The sequence below is a fragment of the Pseudophryne corroboree genome, chromosome 6, assembly GCF_028390025.1.
Source record: "Pseudophryne corroboree isolate aPseCor3 chromosome 6, aPseCor3.hap2, whole genome shotgun sequence".
Taxonomy (NCBI): domain Eukaryota; kingdom Metazoa; phylum Chordata; class Amphibia; order Anura; family Myobatrachidae; genus Pseudophryne; species Pseudophryne corroboree.
This window is the reverse complement of record NC_086449.1, coordinates 589,933,000-589,949,502: the sequence shown is the minus strand read 5'-3', so window position 1 is coordinate 589,949,502 and position 16,503 is coordinate 589,933,000. Positions and strand designations below refer to the sequence as shown.

General features: G+C 44.6%; 1 long non-coding RNA gene across 3 annotated transcripts in view; it reads left to right on the top strand.

Annotated features, from left to right (window-relative positions):
• LOC134933045 (uncharacterized) overlaps positions 1-15,885 on the top strand; it is a 164,962-nt gene extending 149,077 nt beyond the window's left edge. For all 3 annotated transcript variants that reach the window (XR_010179575.1, XR_010179577.1, XR_010179576.1), the window contains 3 exons: positions 9,127-9,198; positions 9,810-9,866; positions 15,260-15,885. This is a non-coding gene — a long non-coding RNA (uncharacterized LOC134933045). The remainder of the gene's footprint in view (positions 1-9,126; positions 9,199-9,809; positions 9,867-15,259) is intronic.
• The last annotated feature ends 618 nt before the right edge of the window (positions 15,886-16,503 follow it).

Sequence of the window (16,503 nt, the reverse complement as noted above, 5' to 3'; positions counted from 1 at the left end):
GTTTTAGAGATTGGTTAACTCGCTCAGTCTGTCCATTGGATTGTGGATGATAGCCGGAGGTTAATGATAATTTCATCTTTAATGAAGCACAAAAAGACTTCCAAAATTGCGCAATGAATTGTGGACCCCTGTCAGAAACAATATCAGTGGGTAACCCATGGAGTCTGAAAACATGACGGAGGAACAAGACTGCCAATCCCTGGGCAGATGGCAATCGGGGAAGAGCAATAAAATGGGCCATCTTGCTAAAACGGTCCACTACCACCCATATGACTCGGCATCCGGCTGACAGAGGGAGATCCACCACAAAATCCATGGAGATATGCGACCATGGCCTAAGAGGAACTTTCAAGGGCATAAGTTGACCAATAGGCAAAGAACGGGGAACTTTATGCTGTGCACAGACCTGACATGAAAAAACAAACTCTTTAATGTCTTTGGAAAGACCAGGCCACCATACTGAGCGGGATACTAATTCCAAAGTCTTAGCGATTCCCGGATGCCCTGCAACTTTGCTATCATGAAATTCCGCCAAAACAGTTGCTCTCAAAAACTCAGGAACAAAAAGACGACTAGCAGGAGTATTTCCTGGAGCTTGATGTTGAAGCAGCTTTAATTGGGAAAATACATCCTGTGTGAGACCTGCCTGAATGACTGAAGGCGGAAGTATGGGAGTAACAGGACTGTTGTCTTGAACCGGAAGGAAACTGCGTGACAGGGCATCTGCCTTGGTATTCTTGGAACCTGGTCTGAAGGTGATAATGAATTTGAAACGAGTAAAAAATAAAGCCCAACGAGCCTGTCGGGCATTCAGTCGTTTAGCCGATTCAATGTATTGAAGATTTTTGTGATCAGTCAAAACTGAAATGGTGTGGGTAGCTCCTTCAAGCCATTGTCTCCACTCCTCGAAAGCCCATTTAATAGCCAGCAATTCCCGGTTACCAACATCGTAGTTGGATTCTGCAGATGAGAATTTCCTGGACATAAAGGCACAAGGATGTAACTCAAGGGAATCTGGATCCTTCTGAGAAAGGATAGCCCCTACTCCAACCTCCGAGGCATCCACCTCAATAATGAAAGGTAATTCTGGGTTGGGATGTCTAAGGACAGGGGCTGAGACAAAGGCTTGTTTTAAGGCCTGAAAAGATAACTCCGCTTCACATGACCAATTGGTAGGATCTGCTCCCTTCTTAGTAAGTGCCACAATGGGAGCAACTAGGTCAGAGAAAGAGTGAATAAATCTTCTATAGTAGTTTGCAAACCCTAAAAAGCGCTGAATTGCTTTTAAATTGGTGGGTTGCGCCCAACTAAGGATGGCTTGGAGCTTTTTTGGTTCCATTCGGAATCCCCGAGGGGAAATAATGTACCCTAAAAAGGATACTTCCGTGACATGAAATTCACACTTCTCCAGCTTGGCATATAAGTGATTTTCACGTAATCTCTTTAGCACCTGACGCACCTGGGTAACATGTTGTTCCACGGAGTCAGAATATATCAAAATATCGTCTAAATAGACCACGACGAATCTTCCCAGAAACTCACGGAGCACATCATTAATGAGATCCTGGAAAACTGCCGGAGCGTTAGATAGGCCGAATGGCATGACCAGATACTCATAGTGGCCCGACTGAGTACTAAATGCCGTTTTCCACTCATCCCCTGACCTGATTCTGATGAGGTTATATGCTCCTCTAAGATCAATCTTAGAAAAAATAACAGCCGAACGTAGCTGATCAAAGAGGACAGAGATCAGCGGCAGAGGGTAAGTATTCTTTACTGAGATTTTATTCAAAGCTCTAAAGTCAATGCAGGGTCTGAGTGAACCATCCTTCTTCTCTACGAAGAAGAAACCTGCACTTAAAGGGGATTTAGATGGCCTGATAAACCCTTTCCCAAGGCTTTCTTTCACATACTCATTCATGGCCACAGTTTCAGGACCAGACAATGCATATAACCTTCCTTTAGGCAACGTGGCACCAGGAATTAACTCAATGGCACAATCATAAGGCCTATGGGGAGGCAAAATATCCGCATTGCCCTTGGAAAACACATCAACAAAATCCTGGTATTCCCTAGGAATATGTGCGGAACTGGCGGCAGCTACTCGGATAGGAAGCGTAATACATTCTTTATCACAGATGGTACCCCATTGTAGGATCTCCCCAGACTGCCAATCAATGACGGGATTATGAAAGGCCAGCCAAGGATGACCCAGAACCACAGGAACTGCTGGACAATGGGTAAGGAAAAACTCAATTTTTTCAGAATGCAGAGCTCCCACCGAGAGCAAAACAGGAGGTGTACATAGAGAAATAACCCCATTGGATAAAGGACTCCCATCTAAACCATGCATGGTGATACACCTACCTAAGGTTAGCTGAGGAATACCTAAGGCCTTGGCCCATGTTAAATCCATAAAGTTTCCTGCAGCTCCACTGTCCACAAAAGCAGAGACCGAGGAACAGAGGCTGCCATAGGAAACTTTAGCAGGAACCAACAGTGAATTATTTGAGGAGATGAGCTGCAGACCAAAGTGAACCCCCTCACAATTCACTTGGTCAGGAAGTTTCCCAACTTGTTTGGACAACTACGGGCAAAATGTCCCTTACCTCCGCAGTATAAACACAGACCATAATTTTGCCTCCTGGTTCTTTCTTCCGGAGACAATTTGGAGAGACCAATCTGCATAGGCTCCTCTATGTCTACCGGAATGGAAGGAACCCAGGGAGAGGACCCGACAGATGCCCCTTTTTCAGCCCTCCGCTCTCTGAGCCGACGATCTATTTTAATAGATAGCTCCATGAGGTTATCGAGGGTCTCAGGAGCGGGATACTGGAGGAGACTGTCTTTTATAGATTCCGATAAGCCGAGGCGAAACTGACTGCGCAGGGCTGGGTCATTCCAGCCACAGTCGTTCGACCAACGGCGAAACTCCGTACAATAATTCTCTGCGGGATTCCTACCCTGTCTAAGAGCACGCAACTGACTTTCTGCGGACGCCTCTCTATCAGGGTCGTCATACAATAGCCCTAAAGATTTTAAAAAGGCGTCTACAGACGATAAGGCCGGATCGTCTGTCTTTAAACCAAAAGCCCAGGTCTGAGGATCCCCCTGAAGTAGAGAAATAATAATCCCAACCCGCTGAGCCTCTGTACCTGAGGTAACTGGTCTTAAACGAAAATACAGTTTGCAAGATTCTTTAAAATTAAAAAACTGTTTTCTATCCCCAGAAAAACGGTCAGGCAGATGCATTTTTGGTTCAGGGATGACCCTCGGGGAAGTCCGTAACAGATCTTCCTGTGACCTCACCCGGAGGGACAGATCCTGAACCATCTGAGTAAGTTCCTGAATCTGACTAACAAGAAGCTGGCCAGGGTTTGGCCCAACACCGGTGGGATTCATAAGGCCGACAAAAATCTCCCAACTAAAAAGTGAAAAAATTTACTGTAAGTTAAATCTTTTCTTTTGTAGGCCGGTGATAATGTTATGATTCCTGTACTCCAGACCGGAGGAGATCTTATGGCAGGGATCTGAGTACAGGAAAATAAGCTGGTTGTGGGAGCTGGATAGCCTAGTAACCCCTGGCGCCCTAACTCCGTTGTCTCGCCCGTGTTATCAGAAATCCCCTGCGAGACTATGGTTGCTTGAGCCCATGGCAGCCGCGTTCGAAGGGCGGATTATGTCTGCCCAACCCCGATGCCCCCGCAGGTCTTAATGGGAGACAAGGGGAAGTCCGAGACAGGGTGATAACAAGGGGCCCTCTGACTAAGCAACCAGGCCAGGGGTTATAAGCTAACTAACTAAATCAAAAGGTATGTGCGGACTAGCCGCCAGGAAAAAGGACAACCAAGGATCCACTGATCCGACACTCCTATCCGGCACCGCCGGACACCAGAGTGGATCTGTGGAAGCGGAATCCTCCGCAAAGCTCCAGAACACAATTAAACAAAATAATAAACAGAAGCGGACAAGCCGCAACACACGGCTGCGCCGCGACTCACGAACACCACCAGATGTTAAAGGTGCTCGGTCAGACTCCAGGAACAGATGGTAACTTCCGAGTACAGGATCTCTGAGGACAGGAACAACCGAAAAGACCGGGACTGGGAACTCTCTGCAGCAGACACAGGCAAACAGGAAGCTATCACCGGCGTCTGTAAGAAGTCCTGAGGGTGCCTTTATTCAGGCACCCTCCAATCAGGATCCAGACAGGACAATCAAATAGAAATGCCGTGCAGCTTGCATGCTGCACGGCCAGCACATAATCAGGGTAATGAGAATAGACCCAGCAACGGGGAACGCGGCTGAACGTGGCGTCCCCGTTGCTAAGGTCAGAGCGGCTCCGTGCGCCCGGCGTCTTAGCGTTGCCAGGGAGCCGGCGGCTGAACGCGCACGGCGTCCCTGGTTGCTAGGCGCCGGGCCGCACGGCCGAGCGGACCCCGGCGCCTAACAGAGATGGCCTTGTATGTGAGGGTGAGGAGTTTGAAGAGGATTCTGTAGGGGAATGGGAGCCAGTGTAGATTTTGTTGAAGGGGAGTGGCAGATGTGGAGCTGCGGGAGAGGAAGATAAGCCTAGCTGCGGAGTTCAGGACAGATTGGAGGGGAGCAAGATGTGAGCAAGCGAGGCCAGTGAGGAGGACATTACAGTAGTCCAGTCGTGAGATGACCAGTGAGTGGATGATGAGTTTAGTTGCACTCTGGGAGAGATATGGCCTGATATGAGCAATGTTGCGTAGCTGGAAACGACAGGATTGTGCCAGAGCTTGGATGTGGGGTGCAAAGGAGAGGGAGGAGTCAAGAGTGACGCCCAGGCAGCGGAGTTGGGGAACGGGGGAGATGGTGGTGTTGTCAACAATGATGGAGATATTGGTCGGGGGTGTTGCTCTGGATGGGGGGAGTTCCGTTTTGTCCATGTTGAGCTTTAGAGAGCGTTCAGACATCCAGGAGGAGATTGCAGAGAGGCAGCTGGAAACCTGAGAGAGGACAGAGGGGGACAGATCAGGAGATGAGAGGTAGAGTTGTGTGTCATCAGCATAGAGGTGGTATTGAAGGCCAAATGAGTTAATGAGCGCACCCAGGGAAGAGGTATACAGGGAGAACAGAAGGGGTCCAAGGACAGAACCCTGAGGGACACCAACAGGAAGGATGGAAGGGTGTGAGGTGGTGCTGGAGGCAGACACAGAGACTATAGCAACTGGGGTACATGGGCAGTGTGACTCAGATGCATGTGCAGTACTTAAAACATTGGACAACTGCATTTGGGAGATGCAGATGGACCTGAATTTGATAATATATAATTATCTGCATAAAGTAGAAAGACTGAGAGGTAGAAAAGATGATTTAATACAGGGCTGGCCAAACCGGTCCTCGAGATCTACCAACAGTTCATGAGTTCCAGGCCTCCTGGAGATCTGTAGAATTGTCAGTTAGGAATGAATGCAGTACATCTTAATTAGTAATGACTACACCTGTGCACCAGCTAGGTGGTCTGGAAAATGTGTACTGTTGGTAGATCTCGAGGACTGGTTTGGCCAGCCCTGATTTAATAGGTCTTTTGAAGTGACATGCTCAGGATTGTACACTGAAGCAAAACAGATAAGACTGTGCAGTGCAGCAAAGCAGATATTTATGTGGTACCCAGGACAATTGGTGTGCACGCCCTTTTAAGAGCGCCTACCGATCTCCATCAGCAGTAGGTGAAGGCACTGGAACAGCAGGAGTTAAGCTGAGCCCATGGTCCGCTCACGTGGTGCAAAAGAGGAGAGCTGATTGGACAGAGGCTGCTTGGGAAAAAATAGGGCCTTGTGGGAAGAAGAAGGAGGAGCAGAGAAGTGGAGACAGAAGGTGCTGGATATGCAGACAATGCAGAGCGGGAGCTGGGGACAAGGTCAGCCACAGGACGCTGGGCGGTGAGAGCAGCACTACAGTAGCGTGAGCAGCAGGGTGCAGCCGAAGAGCGAGTGTTGAGATGCCGCAGCCAGAGACCGTACACTGCCATGCTTGGTGTGTGGCACGGATGTCGCGGCCATCATGTGTCAGTGAGGGGCCAACTAAAGCAGGTACAGCAAGCATATACCTCCAGTCCAAGGGTCTGAGCGAGTACTTGAGAAATTGACAGCCTAAGTCACAGGCAAGTGTGCCCTCTAAACTCTGCAACCCTGTAATTGACTGTGCAGCATTAAAAGGCTGCAACCAGCAGCACCACAGTTTACAAGCCAAACCCACTGAAGGCAATCAACAAAAATGATGTCTAGGACAAGTACCAAGCCAGTATTTGTCCTGATAAGACTGAGTTTTTTGCAAGTTTAAGGTAGACATTTGTTTTGAAAGACTGAGTTCTATGCAGGGCAAGGCGGACATTTATTTCTACAATTACTGAGTGATTTATGCAAATATAAGTAAAGCCCTGCCACTGTGAGAGACTTTGTACCATCTAAAGCCCCTCATTGATAAGTGAATTGCCATAGTCAAGTGACATTACCCTTCCTTCACTAGTTACATCTTCTGGATAAAAGAATGGAGTTTAATTGACATTACCCTAACCCAGTATCACCCATACATCTGTGTGCCCATTTCCCCATTGTTACGCTGTGGCACAGCAGACTTCAACCAGAGCTCCAATGATATTTGCCAGTGAAGACATTTGTACCTTGTCTAGGGAAAACTAGAAAGTTATTGTTTATGATTGCTTAACATTTTTTCCATTATTCTTCTCATCACCACATTATAGAATGGAATGCTAATGTCTGATGCTATTATTTGTGATTCCAATAGTTTTATGTTGACTTCTGATTCCAATAATATTCTTCTTCATCTGTGATTCAAACCAATTGTATACAATTGACAGTTGGGAGGTGCGGACAGATATTCACAGTTACATATATGCACCAAGTCTAGTACATTTGTATGCTCCTTGCCTCCCCTTTTCTGTCTTTCTAATTGTAAGGAGTCATAAGTGTAAGATGCAGCTGAATCCTACTTGAAACTTAATCTTACATACTTTTGAATACGCATTGCAGGGAGATTGTGAAAGTAACACCTGTAAGTGTGGACATATACTGCTACATCTGAGGCGTGTCATAAAAATGACTTACAGTACATCCAAATGTTAATGAGCCCCAAAGCAGTTAGCATGATCTACTTGTTGATGAAAAGACACTGATACTTTGTAAGTCTTGCTTGTGTATTGTTCTTTACAAGAGGTCCATATAACTGCCCGTGGAAAACCTTATTTAAAAATGCTTGTACTCATAGGGATCACTGTGCCTTATAATAACCAATGCAGGGAAATGTCACTGATGATCCCATTTGAATGTATACATCTCTGATTTCTTTTTTCACCAAGAATAACACCTACATAATAGGGGTAAGGTGCAATCACCGAGATTTCTAAGGGTATATTACTAAAGTGCAGGTTTTTAGAAGTGGAATTGTTGCCTATAGCAACTGTTCAGAGTCTATTTATCACTTATCTAGCACATGCTAGAAGATAACAGCTAGAATCTGATTGGTTCCTATGGGCAACATTTCCACTTCTAAAAACCCGCACTTCAGTAAATATAACCCTTACTCTTCAGGTAGACAGGGCGATTGCTACCAGTAGTGAATTCAGCATCCCAAGTGGATACTTAGAGCCCAGTGTGTCCCAAGGGGATCACAGACATGGCTATCTAAAGTTATGTATTTTTACTGTAGCCACTCTCTCTCCTCCCGTTTTCACAGTGCACTGTTACAGTGCGCTGCATGTGACAGGTCATGCCACATGCACCGGGAGAGAAGACGATCAGTATGAAAAAACTGGGAAGGTCTGTGAAGGACAAGTGATTTTCTTATTTTGCCCTACGTCCTTGTGGGTCTTGTGGATGTACCCAGCAAAAGTGCAGTGATACAGAAGAAGGACCGCTGTCTTGACAGCAATGAATGGGAGAGGATGCTTGATACTACTTGACTGTGCCCAGTGAGGACACCCCAGGGATTCTCAGTCATTGGCTAGACAAACCAGTATAGTACTGTAGTGTTGTATTATATCGTTTTTCTCTATTCTACAAGTGCTATAGCGCTTTTGGTAAATCATTTTAACAAGTAACTTAAGCATTTCTTATTCAGATAGCAGTGGATTGTGGATTGTTTGAAGAAAGAAATCAATGTCTTGCTTAGGGCACTATGAGGTCAAAATCCACTTCTGATTGCTATTCATTTAGGGAGTCTCCTGATTATCATAGAGAGTTGGAAAGTACAGTATGAGCTGAATCTGCACATGACAATATACATATACTGAGTACATACGGTATACGTTCAAGGTGCCAACTGTTGGGATACCGGCGGTCCAAATACCTATGAATCCTGACACCTGTCAGAACACTGACGCGGGAATCCAGAACAGATCAGGATCCCGATGCCGGAATCCCAACAGTCGGAATCCCGAAGCTAAGTACATCCGGGAGGGTTAGGGTTTGGCTACAGCTGGGGGGAGGTGTTTAGGCTTTAGGGGGGGAGTAAGTTTTAAGCTGCGTAGAGGGGGGTTAGGGTTAGGCACCACTGGGGGGGGGGGGGTAGGTTTAAGCTCTAAGGGAAAGGTTAGGGTTAGGCATTAAGGGGGAGGCTAGGTTAGGGTGTGGTAAGGGAGGAATAGGGTTAGGGGGGTATTCGATAAGTTTCAATAAGTTATTGCAAATAGTGCTTCATTTCCTTTTGTTAAATAAAATACAGTACATTTTTTAATAGTTCAGTTTAATAATGTTTTACAAGAAATAAACAATGGATGTTTGCTAGTTACATTTGGGAAAACTAGACAGAAAATTTTAATTTCAATGGGAAAGTACATTTTAACAGCAATTCTCCATTAATATCTGGGAAGCTGCTGGAGACATCTAGGACTCTGAGTCCAAATAATGAGACACAGAAACCCAGGGAGAGTTGGCAGGATTTTGTTTATGGGTGATTGCTAACTGAATGCTGGAAGGGACCTTGGATCATTTGGCATAAACATCACACAGGCTATGAAGTGTATTTAGCAAACAGGCTAAAATACATAACAGTACTTAGCTGCATTTATCAAAGTAACCTAGATCTTAGACAAATGTATGCATGCTGTTTCATGCATATAACATGTCATTTTCTGTACAGGCTTCATCTCCGCAGAAGCATGCTGTGAAGGGACGCTCAAAATCCACAGAGGAGATACAGCAAGCAAAAAAGGTGAATATATATTATTATTATTTAGTAAAGTTAAAAAAGGTTTTTCTTCAGCATTTTAGCTACAGAAAAGGTAATTCATTGCTTGTCCCTGAAAACTGAGGTGCATTTCACTGAATCTTCGTAGCACATACTTGTAGGAAAAAACTTTTTTCCCACTAGAAATAAAATAAAATGTTATTTTCACATTTCTCAATTTTTTCAAATTAGAGCCATAAATGTTGGCATGAGCCTAAAGATAGGCATGTTACACTCAAATGGCATGGAGCCTTGTATGGAATGAGAACAACTCAATGAGGGCCACATTGGCATACTACCAACATCCTAAGGCAATCAATTGTGACAAAATAATTGCACTGCCATAGTTAAACTCTGCCACTGGTATTATCACAATTTGATAAATTTCAACATCAAGTAAGGAATATCCTAATTATCAGAGCACATATTGAAATAGCTTAATAACACAATTCCACTAAAATGTGATATCATTTAAAAGGTTAGAGGTTGTATTTAATTAAAATTCTTTTTGAGTAATAGATACAGTGGCATAGTCTAGTCTAAGGTAATCAAAATAATTTAATGTGCTTTACAAATTCCATTATGTTCATTTTTAGGCATTCCATACCACACAGAAGTCCCTGCCAGGCACAGGAGAGGAAAGTAACGTGCAGGTAAAAATCATTTGCAAACACACTGCTGTACTTTACTGTGAACAATATCAGTCTATATAGACAGAAGGGCTGATGCAGAGCAGGGTCAACTAGTACTGAAAACGTACCACTAATAATTCCATAATTCTGTGTAAGAGCGAAGCTGTATCGCTTACAGTATCATCTGCGCCATCTTCACTCCAGAATTGGAGAGTGAGGGAGACAGGCCCCTGTCTCTCTGTGGTTGGTGTGTTGGGAGGGGTCACTGTGTGTGTGTGTGTGTGTGTGTGTGTGTGTGTGTTGTTTAGGGGTGCTGTCCTGTGTGCTGTTAGGGGTGACCTACAGGGATGCTGTCCTGGGGTGCTCTCCTGTGCTGTTAGGCGTGCTGTACAGGGGTGCTGTCCTGTGCTGTTAGAGGTGCTGTCCTGTGCTGTTAGGAGTGCTGCTGTCCTGTGCTGTATGGGGGTGCTATCCTGTACTGTTAGGGGTGCTGTACAGGGGTACTGTACAGGGGTGCTGTACAGGGGTGCTGCTGTCCTGTGCTGTTAGGGGTGCTGTACAGGGGTGCTGCTGTCCTGTACACAGGCCCAGTGACGGGGGGTCAAAGGGGAAACCCATACCGTGCCCGACGTTGTAGGGGGCCCCAAGGTTCTGGGATAACCGTGACTGTGGGCTGAGGCAGTGTGGCGGCTGCATGGATGTAGAGGCAGTGCAATGCAATAGATGTATTAAAATGTATATGCCCCTGATCCTATGCTGTGAGGGAAAATTAGTTGCTGGGCAACTAACAGCTGTCAATCATCACCTCAGTGCAACACCCCTGCTATCACATTTAGCTCCTTCCCCTCTCTACTCCCGGGTGACAGCCGCGGCTTCCTGGACCGTCTGTCCACAGTTTGGCGGGGAGTTGTCGCTCTGACCTTGACCTGCTGGCTGATGCCCCCCATCCCCGCCGCTGGTCCTGCCTATGTCACATCACCGGAGCATTCCCCTTTGCTTGGAGCATACGGCTGCACCAGCTCCCTCCTGCTGTGTGCCTGGAAATGCCTTCACGTTGCAGCGCTCTGCCTGTGAGGTTCTACGGCGCCCCAGCCACCTCTCCAGGGTCCTTAAGCCTTCCTGGCCAGCTGGAAAGTGGCAATGGAGACATTACCTGGACACTGCAGCCTCAGAGACCCCTGGGTGAGTCCTCCTGTTATATTTGGGTATTATTTTCCATTTTCCATCTTGGGCTGTGTGGCTATTTAGCACACGGTAGAGGGACTTCTGCCAACTACATTACCTGTGCCCCCAGCTCTCCCATACTGTCCTCCATGAAAGTACAGTAATTCTGAAAGCCTTATTTGACTATGCCCCTAGCAGTGAAGCCACACCCCTTTTTGCGGCGTGACCTCACTTTAGGGGTGCGTGTGCATTTTTATTGTTCTCACTGCGAGCAATATTGTCTGGGCAACCCTTCGTCCTTCCGTCTGTCCGGATAATCCCGTGTGTACAAAAGTGCAGATTTTGTGCCCACTGTGCTGGGTGCTCAGCATTAGTGAAGCACATTTTTATTATATTGCATAGCAAATATTATCTGTGTTATGAAATATGCAGTGTAATAAAAATACACTACACTACTGCTGAGCACATGGCTAGCAATATCTGCACTTTGAATAGAACTTCTCTACATGGTAGTGGCAGTGACAGTAGTGGCCGGGAGGGAGGCCCACAGAGATATCGGTGTACAGGGCCCCAAAATTTCTGTTGCTGGCCCTTGCTGTACAGGGATGCTTTCCTGTGCTGTTAGGGGTGCTGTCCTGTACTATTATGTGTGCTGTCCTGTGCTGTTAGGGGCACTGTCCTGTGTTCTGTAAATATAAAGGGGTGCCGTGGCGCTGTCCTGTGTGTTGTAAAAATAAAGGAGTGCTGTCCGGCGTGCTGTAAAAATTAGAAGGTGCTGTCCTGTGTGTTTTAAAAATAGAGGGGCACTGTCCTGTGTGCTGTAAAAACAAAGGGGCACTGTCCTGTGTGCTGCAAAAATAAAGGGGCACTGTCCTGTGTGCTGTAAAACTAAAGGGGTGCTGTCCTGTGCTGTTAGGGGTGCTGTACAGGGGTACAGTCCTGTGCTGCACAGGGGTGCTGTACAGGGGTGTTGCAGTCCTGTGCTGTCCTGGGGTGCTGTCCTGTGCTGTACATGGGTGCTGTCCCTCTGCCCTATCAGTCCAGGGGTGCTGTGTAATTCTCCAGGGGTGCTGCCTATTCTGTATAAGTCCAGGGGTGTTGCCTATCAGCTGCATAAGTCCAGAGGCGCAGCCGTATAATTCCAGGGGTGCTGCTGTACTTGATCCTAGGTTTAAACTAAAGCCTAGAGCAGAATATGAAACAAGCTTCAACATCACAACCAGATTTGTGAAAACATATAGCTGCAAAGGTGGAAATGGAAATTCCAAGTTTGACGAAGTGTTTTCCAATAAACATACAACTCTGAGTACAAAATGGGGAGATACCACATTTGTGGCCAAAGCCAGTCAGAAGAGACAAAATCATAATCCAGCGGCATGTGACATGGAAGCATCTCCTACTTAATTTTCTCTAGCAACTGGCAAAACTAGATTTTCCAAACACACCTATGTCTATATGTCTGCCATATAATTCCAGGTATGCCCTGTCTGATCCCGCTCATCTCTAGTAGATATATATTCTAGTGTGTGCACTGTGTACCCAGCATTAGAGAGAGGTTCTTCTAATTTATTTCATGTTAGGGACTCAAATGAATGGCTCCAATTAGTCAACCTTAATTTTGATTTATTATTAATGTTCCACATTTTAGGATTATTTACAAGATGCGCATTTGTTGTACAGAGTTCTTTTCTTTTATTTTGTAAATGTTTTCTCCTTAATACTGTAATTGTACAATGTAAGGGCTGCATAGGGTTATCGCAAGATTTCGTGGTGTTAGAATGGAGTTTCAGTGATCTTGCATTGCAAAATGAAATCTCAGCTTTCCATTGCATTGCAGTACTAGATGGACCAGGAGCTCCTGCACAAACAGTTACTGAATAAGGGCCCAGTATGGAGTCTCATGGTGGATTACAGCCAGGAAGTTGTCTGGCTTGCCAGGCTGAGGCATGCTGTGTGCACAGAGGTTAGCATTGCTTCCTCCCACAGTCCTACTTGTAGTATGAAATGAGTTGCGACTGTAGAGTGGAAAGCTACACTTGGGCAGGGGCTGAATAACAAAAAATTCCGAACCCACCCGAACTCAATTTACCCACTAGGTCAGGGGCTGAATAACAGAAAATTCACTGCACAGTCCTGCTTAGTACTGTATGAACCCACCCATACTCAATTTAACCGATCCGGGGCTGCTGTGGGGGCTCAGGAGGGGCTGCTAAAACATCTTAGGGACTGCTTTATTTAAAAAATAAAATATGAATAAAATAAACAAGACACACAGGTATGCTCACATGCGTATAACTGGGACACACAGGTATGCTCACATGCGTGTAACTGGGAGCTGTAAAAAATTAAAATAAGGCATCTGCCATAAAATATATAAATAAAAATACAATTAAAAAAATGGAAATAAAGAAACTCACAAGATTTTAACAAAATAAGTCTACAGACTCCGTGGAGGGAAAAATATCCAATCTTGATCCTGTGGTATACACCAGTTTATTTGCATCCCAGCATTAAATCCGAGATTATCGTAATCGCTGAAAATGGAGAAGGGGTACAAATTTGAAGGCTTTGGCCCCTAGTTTTTCAGTTTGTCCAGTAATGTCGTAATTATATATTTGCTATGTTAAAGTCCTTTATGTTCCACACCAAGATAGGAGTGGAGGTGAAAGCCTGTGTGTTGTTCCTGATTGCGTGTGCCTCTCTAATTTTTAATCACCTTCTTGACACTGTCCTCTTCCTCTTGCCTCTTCTCATAATGTGAAAAGTCATCATATATGGAGGTGGTATGTTTGTAGCTAGCTATGATTCAGAGAAGTTGGCAAGCTTTTTCCAGGAGGACGACCTGTCTCTGAAATGATGGTTTTATTAAATTGTGCATGTCCTGTTTAAACAACATAAGGGTGGGTGGGAGGGCCCAAGACAATTCCATCTTGCACCTCTTTTTTTTCTTTGCATTACGTGCTCTTTGAGGCCTAGTTTTTAAAACTGCCATCCTGTCTGCCACTGCAGTGCCACTCCTAGATGGGTCAGGTGTTTGTCCTGCCCACTTGTGTCGTTTAGCTTAGTCATCCAGCTACCGCCGTGCAACCTTTTGGCCTAAAAACAATATTGTGAGGTGTTCAGAATAGACTGGAAATGAGTGGAAATGAATGTTATTTAGGTTAATAATACTGTAGGAACAAACCCCCCTCCAAAAAAAAAATATTCTGTGATGCTAGCTGTTTTTATGTTTTTTCCAAAAAAAATACAGATCCAAAACCAAAACCCGAAAGGGTGGTTTTGGCAAAACCAGTCCAGGGGGCCAATTCAGACCTGATCGCTAGGCTGTGTTTTCTCAAAGCCTGCGATCAGATCTGAACTGCGCATGCATATGCACCGCAATGCGCAGGCACGACAGACCGCAGCAACGGGGATCACCGGCCAGAGATGGGATGGTGCAAAATTTCCGAACGCACGGGCGATCGCAACGAGTATGACAGGAAGAGGGCATTTGCAGGTGGCAACTGACCATTTTCTGGGAGTGTTTGGAAAAACGCAGGCATGTCAAAGCGTTTGCAGGGAGGGTTCCTGACGTCAATTCTGATCCCGGACAGGCTGATGTGATCGCAGCGGCTGACTAAGTCCTGGGCTGCGCAGAGATCGCAGCAGTGAAAAAATCACTGCCAAGCGATCAGGTTTGAATTACCCCCCAGACTTAAAACACAAAAGGAGATCCAGATTAAAAAAACAAAACACAAAACACAAAAAGTGTCCGGTACACATCTCTAGTTATCTTGTTTCTGTGCAGGGTAAATACATGGTTTTGCCCATTAGAGAACAATTTTGCTGCTGCGATCAGGTCTGAATTAGGCCCAAAATCCATCCATGCTTTTCCCACCAAGCCAAATAGAAAAGCCCTATTGAGCATTATGGGAAAGATGTGATAATTTGTGCTCTTTCCTGCGCTAGGAGAACACAATGTGATCAGCTTATGGTATTGAAGCTCCTAGCATGTATTAGAGATCAGGTGCATCCTCAAAGATAGGATTACCCTTTAAAAACATGGAATTCATTTTGAATTTAAAATGAAACTAAGTGGGATTGCTACATTAAAAGTTGATGTTTTGCTTTAGAAATAGGCCCTTACTTGTAAAATATACAGTAGTAGGACACAAAGACGCTGTGATTGCTTAATGATCATTTTAAGCTTTTGTTTTAATTGTATCCTGTGTGATAACATCACAATGTTTCCACATGCTGTATTTCTGTAGGATTCTGGAGAAGCTGCAGATGAGAATTCTCCAAAGGGAAGCGAAGGACAAATACAGAATTGATATGAAGAAACGTGTGTCAGGAAATTAGCATTGAGACTTCCCATCCTCGTATCAAAGAGTCTGTTTGTTTCCTGTTGTAACTGCATGTATGCCTGTGCGTCTTTTTGTAGATATGGGTGTATGTATGTTTCTGTGAGTGATCTTGTTTTCATGTTTCTATACTACTGATAACCAAAAGACAACTTCTACAAAATGATACTTATGTACAGTTGGACATACAGTAAGCGAACTTTGAGTATTTTTTCAACTGCACAAGTGTACCAACAATTGTCATGTGTCCTTTCCCACACGTCCTTGCCCATTGCACTTAGGAAGGTAGAATGGGGCTTGAAGAAGATAAACGTGACCAAAGTACAGTGAATGCAGAGGCATATGTGCTCAACACCTTGTGCAAAATCCAAACTGATGAAGTTGATGATCAGAAACCAGTTCTGATTGGCTGAATGTGTCTGACTCCCTCCCACTTATACTAATCCTATAGTAATTGCTGTAATCTAGTCATATTAATACAGTGATATTTGTAATTGGTTAATAGAAATAAAGTTGCCTTTTTATTTCTTAAAGGGGTAGATGATGGATGTGTAAATTGATTTTAACTTAATATGTTAATTTTGTGTTTGCATCTTGTTCTAATTACTTTTACATGGTAATTGCGACCTACACAGTGAATAATAACCTTTCCAGATATGTACTATATTGTGTATGAACTGTGTAATGAACTTTTATCATTTATTACTATCACTGTGAAGCCACACCTAGTGACATAATCTAGTCCCATATACTGTACAATATACTACTATTCTTTTGTGAACATAACGCAAAGGCATACCTGTATGCTTCCCAGTTGGGAGCAATTCAGTTCTGCACACTAAGCATAGTGTGCCTTTTTCCAGGGAGCATTTTGCATTTGCAATTTAGATGCAAATTCCGTCTAATTCAGCATAACCCCCTTTTTGTATAATTGAGGTTTCTTCGTATTTATTCTGAGGTACAAAAACCATTAATCTCGCATGAACATAACTGGATCCAAGGGTTATTTCAAATTCATAACCACATACATAACTTGTCTTAGTTAATTTCCTGCATATTATTTAACATCCTGTTTTTCAGCTCTCTTATATGTAACAAGTGACCCATTACAGAGAACACATTAAAGCCAAGCCAGTGTTTTTATTTACTTT